General features: G+C 47.2%; 1 protein-coding gene across 3 annotated transcripts in view; it reads left to right on the top strand.

Annotated features, from left to right (window-relative positions):
- Positions 1-17,229, top strand: part of ZNF536 (zinc finger protein 536) — a 450,290-nt gene that overhangs the window by 39,249 nt on the left and 393,812 nt on the right. For 2 of the 3 annotated variants that reach the window (XM_040253950.1, XM_040253952.1), the window contains exons 1-2: positions 5,663-5,856; positions 15,081-15,150. The gene's annotated coding sequence lies outside the window, so the exon portion shown is untranslated. Of the gene's footprint in view, positions 1-5,662; positions 5,857-15,080; positions 15,151-17,229 lie in introns of those variants that run through there. The other variant, XM_040253951.1, reaches the window with a different exon arrangement.

Here is a 17,229-nt window from a genome sequence, read left to right as displayed (position 1 = left end):
AAGCAAAAAGTACTTCCCATGATTAGAGTACTTAGAATTGAAATAAATTGCAGAATGAAGAGGACATTCCTTGTTGCTCCTGTAGAAAATGTCATGGAGGTTTTGCTCCTTGAAAATAGTCTGTGGTTCTGCATGTCAAGGGTTTCCCCCATCTCACTGGCCTTGGGCTCCCCCAGGAAGGATTCACGTGTCTTCCCCTTTTCTTGCTTTTAATTGGTGGAATAATCCTAGTGAACATTTAAAACATGTTTGCAAATGGTTCTAAGTCAAGTAGTTTGCATATAATTATGGTCCTGGTGGGAAAACACTTTGGAAAAACAACTAGTGATACAATGCAAGTCCTGCTCAGGTTACATAGCGTATGCTAAACACTGAGGAAACACACACAGCCTTCAGTGAACAAGGTCGGGAATGCTCCAGGGAGCCAATTTAGAGTGTGACTTAAGGCGAGCGTGGCTTTTTGTGTCTCTTTCTTTTGGCAAGCATGTTGAGTAACGGTGGTCTCTGGGATTCTTTGTAGGCCCCCTGCCCACCTGAGGTGGCCACTTTACATAGGCCTGAACAAGGTGGGTGTCCAGAGAGGGATGTTTTGGGCAATCTGACCGAGTGTGAGAGTCTTGGTGGTGCTCAGCTAAAGGCTGCCCCAAGGATGATTGAGTGGTGTGAGCCGTGGAGGATGGGTAGGGCCCAGGCAGAGGAGGGAGAATCCTACAATTCATGGATGGAGAGATCAGGAAGAATAAAGAGAAACTATAGATGATCCACTTAAGAGACAAGTGACTCCTAAATATAGAACTGTCTCTATGATTCATGGTTTGGGTTGCTTTTGAGGCAGTAAGTCAGGTGGAGGGATGCTCTATAGGACTACTTTGAGGGTAACTGAGATTTAGACATTTGGATCTGAGCGCCAGGAAGCAGGTTGGTGCTCAGGTTTTGTTTTCCTTCAAAACGAATACCTTCTAGTTATTTAACCTGAGTTTGCTAATCTCTGTGTGAATTTGGTTTCTGGCTTAAGTCGGTCCCCAGACTCTCCTCATATATGCTTGGTGTCTGTTGGCATGGCCTTTGTGTGGCCATCGGTGGGGACAGCCGGCTTCACGGGCTCTAGAGCAGAAGTCAAAGGCAGTCCTGGTTCTGGCTGGTTCCGGCTTTCACAGACAGCTGTTTGTCTTTCCACAGTTGTTATCAGTCTTTTATTTCATTTGCAACTACCTTCATATTGATCTGAACTCACGCAGCAAATCAGACCTGAAGAGTAAAATGATGTGAAAAATTATTTTGAAATAACTGTATTAATGGGGGAATTTGTCCAAGCCAACAGATAGGGGCATGCACCCACCCACACGCTTGTTTGGCCACAATTATTGACGTTTCCAGGGCCGCTTATTTGAAAGGGTGAGACTTGGTTGTGCAAACACAAGACCCACCTGCCTACATTCCGAGTCGATGCAGTCTCTGGACATGTGCTCTGTGTCTTTTTAACTGTTAACCCTAGGAATATATATTTAAGTTAGGCCGAACTGAGTAATTATAATAAAATGGCCTACAGCACGAGCTGGAGTATATTTGAGATGTCTGTCATCCTTCTATTACCTCAGGTAAATAACTGATTGACCTTTTTGGGGCTCTGATACTTTACTAATCAGAACCTGAAATCTGTATAACAACACTTCATTTACTTGATAGACAAAAGAACAATTGCACTTGAAGTAATGTGATTTCTAAATAGACACTGCCTGTCAAAAATAAATGCATTAGAAGTAAAATGTAGCTCAAGGAGACAATTAGCAAACAGAGGTGACGCCGTAAACAGGTGCACCCATTATTCCCAAAGCTTGTGGCAATATATTCGCGTCTTTTAGAGTGATGGAAGATCATGTGACGGTTTGGTGAATTATCTATCGGTATCATCTGACTGATGAAGCCGCTGCTGTTGCAGATCATTTAAAAATGCATCTCACAAATTACATGGTAGCTGGGAAAAATGCAGGTTTCTTTTTTTTTTTTTTTTTTAAAGAACAATGCTTTTCTAAAGCTATGCGCTAGCATACGTAATTTTTTATTTGAAAAGATGGAGACCATTTCATTATGCTGGGTATACAGTCGGTTAAGGTTGTGCAAATTCATTACAATGTTTGTTAATGTATAAAACATTTTCCATTCTGGTTTTAGTGACATTGGATTTTTTTTTTATAATGTGCTGTTTCTGAAACATCTGCCATTCCTTGTTACCTGTGGGCAGAGGAGAGAGAATATACTCTTTCTAAGAATGTTTATAAAATCTTTACCAAAATGGGAAGGCTTGGAAGATGAGAGGGGAAAGGACATATATTTTTTTTCCTTTTCTTTGAATTGTTATGTTTGAATTTTCTGGATTCTGGATTAGGAACTTTACCAGGAGACAAGCAAGGGAGCCTTTCACTGGCCTCTTGACAGGCCAGGCTAGGAAGGACTAGATTTTCTTGGGGTGTCTCTGTCCCCCTATGCTGGTGCCATGGGGGCTCTGAGGTTCAGAGTCCCGCTCCTGGGGAACCTTTCCTGTGATTTTTCATCAGTCATCTTTGCCTTTTTTTTTGCTATGGTTTACAGGATACTTGAGGGACCCATGGGTTTGGCAGTTACTGTTTCTTCTTGTTACTATAAAATCACAGGAACACAGTGTGAAATACTTGATGTGGCCTCCAAATTGGTCTGCCCTTGAATGCTCATGGGCCTTCTCCAGAATAACCAGTAGCTGGAGCTAAAGGTAATATGGATTGAGAGGTTCAGTAGGGCAGCAGCAGTTTGATGGCATCCTGTGGCCAGATGGAGAAATGAAGAAGGCGCCACCATTCTGCTGTAATTTTTGAACTACTCCCCGCATTGCTGCTGGCTTCCAGCTGGGGAGGTGGCGCATGCCAACTCTGAACCTCTGTCTGGCTCCTCATCCTTACTTTCTGAGGCATTCATTCGAGTTCTCACTTGGAGACGAAGGAGCGAGGACGGGGCTTTGGGGGGCTGCCCTGTTGAGGAGTGGAAGTAGTCCGAGCAGCTCTCTCCCCTTGCTGTCCAGGAGATGGACCCTGAGAGGGGTGCAGGCTGGCTGGCCTGTTCCGCGCTGGAGGCACAAGTCAGTTTGTTTTGTGAGGTGAGCCAGTGAGAAAACCACAACACCCTGCACAGAAGTACAGACGGGCCAGTCAGCGGGATCTGTGCCGAGTGCCCGGTGCTCTTCTCAAAGGCCTGCCCGAGCAGCCTCTGTGGGAAGTTTTTGGCCATCAGCTCCTCAGAGAAGTGGTGAGCAGGAGGTTTCTGAAGGATCCGACGAAATCTCTCAGCACTGGAGAGGTCTCCAGATTTGCAGCGTGGAAATCCTCCAGCCAGGGAAGGCTTCACCAGAGCTGTACTTTTTCCTTAAAATTATTTTTTAAATTAATAGACTTTGTTTCTTAAAGAAATTTTAGGTATACAGGGAAAAGGAGCGCAAAGTACAGTCCCCATAAGCCTCCATCACCACATTTTCTCCTGTTGTGTTAGTGCCTTGCATTTGTTACAGTTGATGAGCCAACACTGATACATTATTATTAACAGAACCCCATAGTTTATATTAAAGGGATCACTTTTCATGCTGTACATTCTATGGGTTTGCACAAATGTCTCCACTATTAGAGTTTCATATAGAATAATTCCACTGGAAGGCAATGGCACCCCACTCCAGTACTCTTGCCTGGAAAATCCCATGGACGGAGGAGCCTGGTGGGCTGCAGTCCACGGGGTTGCTAGGGTCAGACACGACTGAGCGACTTCACTTTCACTTTTCACTTTCATGCATTGCAGAAGGAAATGGCAGCCCACTCCAGTGTTCTTGCCTGGAGGATCCCAGGGACGGGGGAGCCTGGTGGGCTGCAGTCCACGGGGTTGCTAAGGGTCAGACACGACTGAGCGACTTCACCTTCACTTTTCACTTTCATGCATTGCAGAAGGAAATGGCAACCCACTCCAGTGTTCTTGCCTGGAGGATCCCAGGGACGGGGGAGCCTGGTGGGCTGCCGTCTAATGGGGTCGCACAGAGTCAGACACGACTGAAGTGACTTAGCAGCAGCCCTAAAATCTCCTGTGCTGCATCTGGTCACCTTGCCCTCCCCAAACCCTGACAACCACTGATACTTTTCCTGTCTCCTTTGTTTTGCCTTTTCTCAAAAGTTGTAGAGTTAGAATCATACAGTACATAGACTTATAAGACTAGCTTCATTCCCTTAGTAATATGTCTCTTTGGTTCTGCTAATTCATTTTATGCCTAAATACTATTCCATCGTCTGGATGTACTACAGATTCTCTTACTGAGAGACATCTTGGTTGCTTATGCATTTTGGCAAACATGAATAAAGCTGCTATAAACATCTGTGGGCAGGTTTTTGTGTGGATGTGAATTTTCAACTCTTCTGGGTAATTGTTAATACCAAGGAACATGACCACTGAGTTATATGCGAAGATTGTGTTTAACTTTATAAGAAACTGCCCAACTGTCTTTCAAAGTGGTTGTACCACTTTGCCTTCCTACCAGCAGTGAATGAGAATTCTTGTTCTATAGCTTTGCACTTGGTGGTATCATAGTTTGGGGTGTTAGTCATTCTGATAAGTAATGGTATCTCATTATTGTTTTAATTTGCATTTCCTTAATGACATGGCATGTCTAGCATCTGAGGTGCTTATTTGCATCTGTAGGTCTTCTTTGATGAGGCATCCAGATTTTTGCCCATTTTTAAGTGGGCTCTTTTTTTTGTTGTTGTTGTTGAGTTTAAAGAGTTCTTTGTATATTTTGGATACCAGTCCTTATCAGATATGTCTGTAGCTAAGATTTTCTCCCAGTGTATGGCTTGTCTCTTAATGTTTTCCTTTTGTAACACCTGTGGAAACTCAGCCACTTCAGGCAGTAGCCTGTATTCTCATAGGGCCAAACAGAGTCTTCTTACAGTTAGGACCTGAGGTTTTAGGACATGTGAAATCAAAAATACACATGCAATGTGTCTTCAGTTATGGTCATGAACTCATGCACACACACACACGCGTGTGTGAAAAGAATGTACTTCTTTGAAAGAAGTACACCGTAATATCAACAACAATCACACCAGCTGAATTATGTTATTTTTTTCTTTGTAATGTCTTGTATGTTCCAAATGTTCTGGAAATGAGCACTATTACTTAAATAACCAGTTTTATAAAACTAAAAGTAAATGAACTGAAAAAAGCAACACCTGTACAGGAGACCTTACAATGTTTTGGTTAGAAATTGTGTAACTTTCATTTTGACTCAGAGAATATCTATGGAACCAAAATTTCAAGTGATGTTGATAATTCTACATTTTCTCTAAAACCTTCTTCGGAAAACAAATGAATCTTTATGATGGCTAAATTCAGCTGTCAAGATGGCCTGAGTTTTTGCACAGGTTGAAACTGGTACTGTACAGTATAAATATAATAGAAGCTGCTCATGTAGCTCCATATACAACTTTATATTTATAATGGAAAAGAATATTTAAAAGAATATATATACACATACATATATATAAAAACAACAGGTGAAATTGGTTTTAAGACTAAATTTTACTTAATTCAGTGTATCCAAAATATTATCACTTTGACATGTAAGAAAGTGTCAAGAATATAAAAGAGATATTTGACATCTTTCCAAACATGTTGTGTGTTTTAGGCTTACAGCACACCTCACTTTGGGCTGACGCAGTTTTTCACGCGCTTGGTAGGCACTTGTGGTCAATGACTGCCGAGTTGGACAGCGTGGCTCTGTGTGATGGCTGAATATTCAAGCACTATTTGCCAAACAGAGTACAGAGTACCTGAGCAGCAACATTACTTGCAGTAAGTATAGCGGAAAAAAAAGCACTTTTGCTTTCCAGTTTTCCACATTTCTTCTTCAAGATAAGCTTCATCATAGATACCTTGTGATCTGATGACATGACATGTCTCCTCTCCAGGGATAAATGTTTTTAATTCAGGTGGTCATACAGTAAACTAGAAAGCATTTACAATGTGGGAGACTTTTTTCCCCTCTTTTGCATTCCTCGTGCTCTGGGGGGTCACAGCTGTCTCAAATTTGCTGTCCTGTAGAGTCTTGAACTGATGTGGGAGCTGCCTTCCCAGGGATAGGCTGAGACTTGGGGCAAGTTGGGCAAAGACATTGGGGAGATGCTGTCAGACTGGCTCTCAGAGGAAACAACCTCCAGGAAGGGCTGGGGTGCCAGTTGTGCCTGGTTCAGGCTCTGGGATGCCACCAGCATGGCAGCTTGACACCATATCCAGTGACTCAGATCTTGAGCCTTGTGGGAAGCGTGTGCATGTGGTCTGTGCCTCCTGCCCTGAGCACACTGGCCTACAGGGCAGGTTCTCCTCTGCCTCATCCTGGATTGGAATCTCCCACCTTGGGGTAAAGATTAGGAACATGTGCAGAATGATGCCAAGGCTTGTGTGTGCTCCTAAGGACGCGTGGGACCATGGGATGTCTCCGACTAGCGGGCACCAGGCAAGCTTGGCTGCTTTGGGGATGGGGCTCTCCAAGGCCACGGGGTGGGGAGAGAGATGTTGTCCGGTACTGGGAGACAGTGGGGTAGGGTGGCTCCCACATCTTAAGAGCTCTTAACCTTGGACTTGTTACTTTGTGGCTAGTGCCTCAGTTTCCCATCAGTAAATGAACATGATGATGGTATTCTCAGCTCACCGGGTTGTCGTTAGGGTCAGTACTATCATGAGGGATTCTGGTTGGCACACGGAAAATGCTCAATAAACATCTGTTGTCACTCTTATGAGTTCAGGAATGATTTGGTCAATGAACAAGTAAGTCCCTCTAGAAGTGGTGGTATGTGTGTGTGTGTGTGTGTGAATATATTCCGGATATTTTCTGGACTATTAATATATTTTTTTTAAGGGTTCATGCACTCCTGTCTCCTTTCTGCACTGCCAGCCTGGACTGATTCACTAGCAAGCATCTCTTCCTTCTCCTTTCACTTTCCCTCTCTCCTTTTCTCCTTCTCAGGGTTGTTTTGACTATGAATTAATTGTAGGTTGGGGGACTTGCAAGCAAAAATCAAAGCCAATAAACTTCAAAAGGATGGGGAGGACCAGGGCCACCGGGGGAGTGCAGGGCCCGACAGGGGCTCTTGTGGCTGCAGGGTGGGGTGGCGGGGGCCTTCCATGTTCCTTCAAAGGGGACACCAAGTGTTTCAGATTGTCACTTAAAAGCTCAGATGCAAAACTTTGGAAATCTGGGAGAGAGGCAACGGTTTCCAAAACAGCTATTTTTATCTTTTGCCAGCAAGTATGAGCCCAGTGGAACGTAGAGTTAAACTTGGAATTTCTTGGCAAGGGTTAATAATCAATGTAGATCTCCTAACAAAGGAGATGCTGCCTTATTATACTGGGAAAGTTTTTTTTCTTAACTGTCAGTGAAGCAGTACTAATTATTACTCCAGTGTAAATGAGGTCATTTCCTATTAAGAGAACAAAATGCTTAGCCTCGCCTTGCCAATTCATACCAACTATTTTTCACACATACTCAGCTTTTTAGTTTTTTTTTAAATTTTGATAAAATCCATTCATTTGTATTAGAAAAGTGTAAACCATCGCAATAATAGTTGCCCATGATTGCCCAGATGAGCTTTTGTAATGTGTGGGTTGTTTGAATACCATGTGTTAGCTATGGAACAATTAGGCAGCTGAATGGATCTTTAAAACAATCAGATACTTTTATCTCACTGAAAAAATACATTCCTTGGATGTGTACTGTTAAACCGTAAATTCTGGGGAACATTAAACTCACGTCACGAGGAGAACTTTCAGATATATGTTGATCAAGGACAAAAAGACATCCAAATATCTTGTCTTCATGTTTTCATTTTTTTTATGCAAGCAAAAAGATTTAAGGAATATTGTAGCAAACAAAGGGTAATTGTTTTAGCCCAGATGTTGCTTTTGCACAACAAGCAGGTTACAATGTTCCCACAGAGCTGATGAGCCCAATCAGGGAAATGATTAAAAATTGATTTTGTCCCTGTAATTACAGTATGTAAACTACTTAGCTTGGATTGCAAAGGAAGTGATTTTCTAATTACGTATATACTCTGGTGTCTAATGATTGGTTTTTTGAAGTAATGAAGAGAGAGCACTAACGACTCCTTGGTGTTCTGTTGTTTAAGAAAGACCATCTTTAGAGTAAGCAGCAACAGACAAAGAGTTTAAATTGAATTTTCAACACTGTTAATGTGCACATGGATTTGTTTATTAAAGAGACAGAGAAGTAATTTGATTGGCTCTGAGCATCTTGGCTTTTTTTCGTGCTAAAGCATGTAAAAATACATGCACCGGGTCGCAAGCTGACGGGAAGAAGCCTCTCCACTCCTCTTTTATCATCCCAGCGCCCGGGCTGCTATCGCGGGCTCTCAGGTTCCCGTGAGCGTCTGATGTCTGTGTATCCTGAAAGCATTTAGATCGAACAGGTATCAAATAGCTTCTTCATCAAAGTTACCTTTGTTTAAAATGAAAGAAGAGGCTTCCTTTGGAAGCATGTCTGGGCAGCCCAACGCACTCCGTGTTATAATATTTCAGTCGTGTCCTATGATGCTGGGCTCTGCGTCAGGGTGGCAGCTGCCGCCCACCCCCCATATGTATGTGTGCAAACACACACAGACGTGCGCACATACTCACACACTCACACAGGTGCCAGCCCTATATTTGGAGGCCTGACTGCAACTGCGGTGGGTCAGGAGTGGGACCTCTTGTTGGGGGGCTGATGGGGTTTAGGAAAGAGCTGCCTGAGTTCCGAGTGTTTCTTCTCTGCCGTGGCCGTGAGACACTTTGAGGCTGTGGAAATAACAGCTCCTCAAACACCTGTTCTGGCAGAAGTTAGGAGAGGGTGGTGGCTCCAAGATGACCCTGAGAGCAAGTGTGTGGGGAGGCCAACAGACCAGGGCACTCTGCCTTTGAAAAGATCATTTGTTACTCACAGTTCTTAAGGGGAGGGGGTACACCACGCTGTGCAGGGCTGCACAGGAGAGCACCAGGGTTAGTCAGCGAACAGAAGAGGTGAAAACATGGGCAAGAGCCCTTATTGTAGTTTTTTGAGAGAAAAGCACAGCAAGGCAGAAGTAGACTTAGGATCAGCTGCACCGTGCTGTGCTCACTCAGTCATGTCTGACTCTTTGTGACCCCCATGGACTGAAGCCCATCAGCCTCTTCTGTCCTTGGGGATTCTCCAGGCAAGAATACTGGAGTGGGTTGCCATGCCCTCCTCCAGGGGATCTTCCCAACCTAGGGATCCAACCCAGGTCTCCTGTACTGCGGCATATTCTTTACTATCTGAGCCACCAGGGAAGCCCAAGAATGCTGGTGTGTAGCCTATCCCTTCTCCAGGAGAACTTTCCAAACCCAGGAGCTGGGGTCTCCTGCGTTGCAGGAAGATGCTTTATCAGCTGAGCTATCAAGGAAGCCCTAGGATTGGCTAGTCAGATAATTTTAGCAGGCTCCGGGGCTCAGAGTTGTCTCTGCCTTCAGTTGTCTGGCACCTGGGTGACCAGAGCAGGTGGACAATGGTCCAGAGTATGAGAGCCTGATATAGAAGGTGATTGGGGGCATGGGCTCTGAATTGGTTTGCAGATGGAAGATGTGCTCCCAGGGGAGTCATTTGCTGTCTCTGGGAACTGGCTCCTGCTGGGAGGGGCTGTCCCTGCAGGGTCAGTAAGGCCCCAGATATCAAAGCATCGGAAACATATGGTTTCTGCACCTGAGCCGTGGGTTGATGAGGGAGTGGCGCCTTGTGCCATCAGCTTCCGGGGCCAGGATGAGCGCAGGGTGAGTCTGGGCACCCCTTACACCTGGTGTCCTACTCAACAAGTCTCATGGCTCCATACAAAAGGCATCCTGAATCTGCTTCTTCTCCCCATCGCTGTTGCTCTCAGCCCTGGTCAGGTCAGCCTCCTCTCTCCCCTGGACAACTGCTGAAACCTCCCCAGCGGTCTCCCTGCCTCCACTCCGGTCCCCTCTTGCCTGTTCTCCCCACAGCAGCAAGTCCAGGGTAAATCAGATCATGCTATTCCCTTACTCAAAAGCCACCAATGGCTCAGAGTAAAGCCCATGTTTCTTACTGTGTCTGCTGAGGTATGTGAATCCTAAATATCCCACCCTTGTCCCATTTTCTCGCTCACTGTCCGTGCCTATTGGCTCCATGGCTTCTTGCTGTTCCTGAACACACCAGCTCCGTCCTACAGCAGGGCCTTTGCACTCGCTGTTTGCTCTGCTTGTGAAGTTCTCCCCAGCTGTTCACAGGGCTCACTCCCTTACTTTTTTCTCATCCCTTGTCAAGGTCACTTTTTAGTGAGGTCTCCTCCTTGTCTAGCGATGAGTCTGTCCGTTATTTTCCCAGATTTTTTTTTCTTCTTAGAGCTTATTATTCACTCATATTATATGTTACTTTTATTTGTCACTGCTCACTAAGACATACACTTTGCACAAGCAGAAATATTGCTGATGCTGGGTCCCTGGAACTTAGAAGTTAGAAGCTGCTTAGGTACACGGGAGCCACTTGATGAGTGAGGGCTGAATGAGGGGCTCATTCCCTCAGGCGGTCTCCCAGGTTGCGTTCCTCACCAGGAAGCCTCTTCTGTTGAGAGCTAGAGAGGATGGGGGCTGTTCCTAGGGCTGTGTCCATCCCTCTGAGTCTCCGAGAAAGAAATCAAGAATCTCTCAGTGCTTTGGAGTGGAAGTCTCAAGTCCACCATGTTTTGGCAGGATCCTTGTCCCTAGTGGACCTGGAGAATATTAAGCACTGAGTTGGGAAAGGCACCCAGACCCTTGGAAGGGGCGATGTAGCCCCAGTAGGGTCCCCTGGAGAAGCGACTCAAGTGCCCCTCTGTGTGCCCCTCTGACGGAGCAGAGCCCGCGGCCCAGGAGAGCAGGTTCAGAGGCCTTGGCCCTGGACGCTGGGGTGAGATGTCCAGACAGCTCCAGATGTGTCTCCTGTTAGCTGCACCCTTCTCCAGACACAGGGCTGGGGAAGTTTGGCTGCTCTGTCTCTGAATCCTTCTTTCCTAACTCTTGTCTGGGAGGAAAGCAGTTTATCCAGCTCCCATCTGCCCCAGACAGCCCAGACTCCACAGCAGACAGCCCTGCTCCTGCTGCTGGAACTCCAAGCGAGCCCTGGGGAGGGGCATCTCCAGGAATACACTCTGCCTCCCGCACGGCCAGCCTCTGGAGTAGAGCATGGAAAGAGGGAAGGGGTGAGGTGAGCCAGCCCTTCCTTCTTTCCTTCCATGAGCCTTTTTCTTCCCTCCATCTCTACCACGTCACCTCCCTCCCTCCCTCCCTTCCTTTCTTCCATCCATCTCATCCCCCATCTATCCTATTATCCCTCCATCTCCCCCTGCTCCCTCCATCCTTCCCTTTTCTCTCTACCTCCCTCCCTCGCTTTCTCCCTTCCTCCCCTCTACACAATATTTACCGTGCAGCCCCTTCCCCTCGTGCTGTGGGGAGCCGGCCTCAGTGTGGTGCCTGGTGCCAGGCCCTCAGGAAATCGGAACTCTTGGTGTCACTTGTATGACCTTCCAGTTGTCATGGTGCAGAGCGGTAGATAGGTGTGTAATGGGCATGGAAAGTCACCACATTTGCCTAGAGGAAGGAGCTTTTGTGTTCAGCTTGGGGCTCGTTACAGAGGCCCTGGCGAGGGGGCCGTGTATGGCGTGTCTGCTCATCTCCTGACTCGCCCTTGTGTCTGAGGATGAGAGGCTGGGCTCCTGCCCCGCAAAGATATCCTGGCTCTGCTCAGAGCTGCCGTGTCTCTTCTGGGAGAACTCAGGAGGAAAGGGGTCCCCTGTCCCCTAGTGGGGGCCCAGCAGATTCACAGGGATGCCACACTGCGGGCCACTGTGTGCCAGGACACACCAGAGCTGCCTGGCCTGCCTCTCACTTTTTTTTTCTGTGTCCCCCACGTCTTTCTGTCCACCCTGCTTCCCTTCAAAATCCCTCTCTCAGGGCTTTCCATCCCCTCTGCTCCCCTCCCCTTCCTCAGAGAGGCCTTAGACATGCCTCAGGCCCTAAGTGATCCCTCCACCCCTCCCCACCGCCTTCCTGCTTTCTCTCTCCTGCTTCTCCAAGTTGCAGTCACCCTGCACTTCTTGCTTGAGCCCCACAGCAGGATCTCTGGACCTCTGTGCTCCCCTTACCTCCATCCCTGTCTCCCTCGAGGCCCTGCCCACACCTGCTGGAGGGCTCATGTCATGTACCCTCCCTCCCTGGTTCCCACTGTGGCCGCCTCTCGGCACCCTGTCCCACCAGACTCTTCGCACAGTGGGCCGTTCCTGGATCCCATGGCAGGTCTGCTTGCCCCTGGCCTGCCCCAGGGCTCGGCACACAGAAGGTCTGAGCCACTGAGTGAACAGGTCTTGTAAATTCATTGGCTCCCCTGGGCTGGTGTGTGTCTTACCTGCATCTTACAGGGGTGGCTGGGGGATCAATTTCATGGATTTCAGGCATCTTTGATGAGGTGGCTGCTGCCCAGGCCCCCTTGACTCATGCCACGCCACGCTTTTTGCTGCCTTTGTTACCTGCCCCCTTCCACCCCTCCTCTGATCTGGTGGTACCTACACCAAACTGGGCTTGTGGGCCATTTCTCCTGGGTGTCCCGCTGCCTGGCTCCTCAGGGGTCCCTGTGGGAGGCAGGGATGAGGGGAGACTCACGTCAGGGATCAGGTTACCTCTCAATGCGAGTTACTTACTTGTACCCAAAGAGCTATTTCTTTCATCGCGGAAGACAGAATTACTGCACTGGCATTTTCCTTCCTCCCCATCCTGAATTAAAGCATCAGTGTCTGATGTGGTCACCTTTGCCTGACTTGCAGTGACTGTAATGACATCAGACACCAGGAGCCCCTCCTGTTTAGACTGGCTCGCTAAGGCACAAATGGCACTAACTTGATTTCCCTTCCTGAGGTTCCTCTTCCAGCAGGAAGCTTGTTAGGCTAAGCTTCCTAGGCAGGTGGCCACCTTTGGATAATCCCCTACCCATTTGGTACAGCTCTGAAGAGGGCACAGCCCCGACGAGGGTGCGGCCCCAGTCAGGGCACAGGGCTTGTGCTGGGGCCTCGGGTGACTCTGACCCTGGGCGGATTGCAGGAGCTGGTGGTCTGATCAGGGGTGTGAAGCCAGGGGACATGCAGAGCTGGGCCTTCCCCAGAAGTGTCCCGTGTTCTCCTGTCCCTGGAACTTACAAAGCTTCTAACTGAACAGCCCCTGGAGAATAGTCCTTGAAGTTTGTAAGCCATGAACTTGGATATAAAATCTGAGTCTGACCTCCACCTCCTGCAATCTCCTCCCTAAGTGTCAGGAGCCTTGTGCGCAAAGTGTCTTTGTAGCTTCAGTTGGGTGCCATAGGCCTGTTCCTCCCGGCTCCGGTAGAACCTGGTAAAGCATAGCTCGAGTGTATGTATTACACTGCCTAGATTTGAGTGTTGAGTGAAACAGAAAACACAAAATGCAGAAGATAATCTGATCGAGGACAGAGAGAGTCTTGTAATCTCTGTCCTCATGCAGATGGTTGAGATGTCGACTTGCTTTCTGTCTCAAGATAAGCAGGTTGAAATTCATTTACAAATAGCAGTGTCCCTGTTACACTTTGAGAAAACACTTCTAGCATGTACTCAGCAAACACCTTTTTGGTTGCCAGAAATCAGTCTTGGAATTGAATGGAGTGTTGCAAGTCAGTGGTTTGATGTTCAAATACCTTGGGCTGGGGCTGCCACCGCGTGCTCTCCGAATACATCTTCTGGTTCATTTACAGACACATCCTTGACTCTCTACTAGAAGTCTACTTCTGCAATATCAGAATGTACAGTTTATCAAGAGAGAACACTTGCTTGCCCTGTAGTCTCTTCTGTAACACAGCAAAGCAAATTAGGTTCTGCGCTGCACTGGCCCTGAGCTGGAGATCACAGATTAGGGCTTGGCCTCGATCACCCCAACTGATGGCTCTTGAGTCACTGTGACGGGCATCTCGGCTTTCCCTCTGGGCCGTGATCCCATCCTGCTGCTTTCCTGGTCTTGGTTCAGAGAGAGAACTTTGATGTCACACAATACTCCTGACCCCTGGTCCAGTTGTCGGTTGTTGGTCTGGACCTGTTGAGAGCTGCCCGGCCACTGAATAGGAGTAGCCAATTGAGATTTGGGTGAAGTTGTGTGTGGTCTGCTGTAGGGGCCTCCTTAAATTAGTGGGAGAAAAAGAACCCTTGAATGCCTTCTCAATTCCTCACTTTTAGAATTCCAAAGAGAGAGGAAGGAGGGGAAGGAGGGATACACACACACACACACGTATATATATATACACGTGTGTGTGTGTGTGTGTGTTAGTTGCTCAGTCATGTCCTACTCTTTACGACCCCACAGACTGAAGCCCACCAGACTTCTCTGTCCATGGAATTCTCCAGGCAATAATACTGGAGTGGATTGCCATTCTCTTCTCTTCACACGTGTGTGTGTGCGCACACTAAGTTACTTCAGTCGTGTCTGACTCTTTGTGACCCATGGACTGTAGTCTGCCAGGCTCTTCTGTCCATGGGACTCTCCAGGCAAGGATACTGGAGTGGGTTGCCATGCCCTCTTCCAGGGGATCTTCCCTACTCAGGGACTGAACCCGCATCTCTTAAGTCTCCTGCACTGGCAGATGGGTTCTGTACCACTAGTGCTGCCTGGGAAGACTATATATGAGAGAGAGAGAGAGGAAGAGAGAGAGCGAGACTGCGCTTATTTGCTCTCATTTCTTCTTCCATCCCACCCAGAGAAGAAACGGCTAGATGCCCCACTCCCTTCTCTTTTTGCAGGTGGCAATTTCTCATTAAAAGAAGCTGAGCATATCTGGTTTATTGCAGCAAAGGTCATATAGTTCCCAATTTAAAAATTGCTCAATGAATTGGGGCAGTGGGGGCTATTAACTGTTTTTAGATGCTAGTTGAGTGTCTAATTGTTACCATGGCTGAATGTTGTTTACCTGTCTTATTGGAGTCGATGTATCCAATGCTGAGAATTTCTAACAGGTCTTATCTTTGCAGTTCCTGACCACCACGGCTTTAAGAATATCCACCAGCCACGAGGGAGCTCCATTGCTTTCAGACTCGCCTGGTAAGAAACAATGATTTACAGTTTGTTGAAGGGATCCCGCCTGTGACTTGGGGAACCAGGCTGCCCTCTCTGGGTTGTGGACCTTTGTGCTGGGTGGAAGTTCTCCCAGCTACTCCTTTGTTTCTGTGGACAGAGGCTGGGCTTTGGAGACGCTTCCAGATTCAAAGGTCTCTGGGATCCAGCATGGGTCGCAGGTCTCCTGGACGGCATGACTATGTGATGTCAAGACATGCTCAGAAGGTCTCAGAACAGGCTCACAAAGCCCCGCAAGGTTGACTTCATTGCCTCTCCTATGACATCCTGCAGAGTTGCTGTCCACCAGCCAGCAGTGGGAACCAGAGCTGGGGAGCTGGTGGGGTGGCTGCCTAAAGCTGGTTGGCCCTTCCAAGCACCACCCGTGGCCCGTTTCCCCCCATTCAGCATGTGATCCTGTGGCTTGGCCCAGTCTTGAAGGAAACCTGTGTCTGAGTGGCTCTGTGCCTGTCACCTCAATTGGACTCAAGATCACAAACTCCGTCATGGAGTGTTTTTCCCACATGAAGCGAAAAACTTAAGAAGAAGGGGCAGTGCTGATATTTGAGGTCTGCAGCCCCCTCCTCTGAGGCTGCCCTGACACCTCTGTAAACTCACCCTGAGATCTAATTAGCCAAACCCACCTTCTCCTGACCATGGGCCTCAGAGGTCACTACATAAACCAGGAAAATTGATAGTGGAATTATGCACTTAGAAATTAATTTTGTACTGTACTGAATATATATTTTTTTACTGTGACTTTATCTTGTTGAAAAAGTGCTTACTTCTGATTTTGTGGATATTACTGACCGTGGATTACTTTTATTTTGGTTTTTACACAACAGTTATATTAGAAATTTGCTGTTTTATTCTTACCTTCTTAGTAAAAATCCTTTTATCACACAATGGGTAATTTATATCCATTACCAGGCCTTTCAATCCTTTTCAGTGGGGCTGTCAGCGCCGTTGGCACAGTAATGATTAATGTGATCTAATAATAGTGTGCCATTATATTACCTTAGTAAAACATGTACCAACATCCTATTCGGATCTACCAAATTCATAGCTTCCTATAATATTTTTGTTGAAAGACAGGATTACTATTTTTCAAAGCTGATTTTTTCCCCTTTAACATATTTAATGAAATTCACAATTCTTTGCCTTAGTAATCCGGGCATTTGATTGGGCTTGGTGGGTGAATTTGACATCTGTAGGCACTGTTGTGATTTGTCAGGGAGAGGCTGGACAGTCCAGAGATCTGCCAGGGAGATTATTGTGTTTTTGTTGGGCCTGGGTTGTTTTGCCTTGAAGAAAAAAAATGGCTGGATTTCCAGTCCCGTCTGACATGTAATAAGAAAAGTGTGTTTTAGATCAAAAGGCAAAAGAGCAAGTAATTTGGCTCAAAGGCTCCTCTCTCCCGTCCTCTGTTTTATCCACTCTCGTCACCTGCCTCAGTCTGCTGGCGAGCAGAAGGGGCCTCAGAGCTGGGGGAGCAGCTTCAGACTCTTTTCCTGGAAATGCTCCTTCTTGACCTGTCCCTTTTTTCTTGAGGCTTTGGCTCAGCCTCTCTGGAGCTAAGACGGGGTTCCTAGGCCTGGCAGTGCTGACACTCTGGGCTGGGTAATTCTTTGCTGTGGGCCCATCCTGTGCACTGTGGGTGGCTTACAGCATCCCTGGCCTCAGCTCACCAGGTGTCAGCTATGAATCCCTTCCCCTGTTGTGACAACCAAAAATGTCTCTGGAAATGACCCAATATCTTCTGGGGGCACAGTTGGCCTGCTTGAGAACCTCTGGTCTAATGCGATAGGAGCATAAGCAGATACTTTTGCGGTGTGGGGGAATTCCAGCTGGAGCTTAGGGTTTCCTGGTGCTTCCTGGGACATCTTCCGGCTGTGGGGGAGAAGCTCTGTGGATGATGGCTACACTCTGCATCCTTTTCCCAGCTGAGACGCAGCCCTCTAACTTCTCTCCCCGCCCCCGTCTCTGTCATAGAGCCTGGCCTGAATGAGGGTCTGATTCTTAGCTTTTTCCACTTAAATCCCATTATAATCATGCTTGTGATTGATA

Source organism: Oryx dammah, unplaced genomic scaffold, assembly GCF_014754425.2.
Source record: "Oryx dammah isolate SB20612 unplaced genomic scaffold, SCBI_Odam_1.1 HiC_scaffold_13, whole genome shotgun sequence".
Classification (NCBI taxonomy): Eukaryota; Metazoa; Chordata; class Mammalia; order Artiodactyla; family Bovidae; genus Oryx; species Oryx dammah.
The sequence above is the reverse complement of the archived record's forward strand: the minus strand, read 5'-3'. Positions and strand labels throughout refer to the sequence as shown.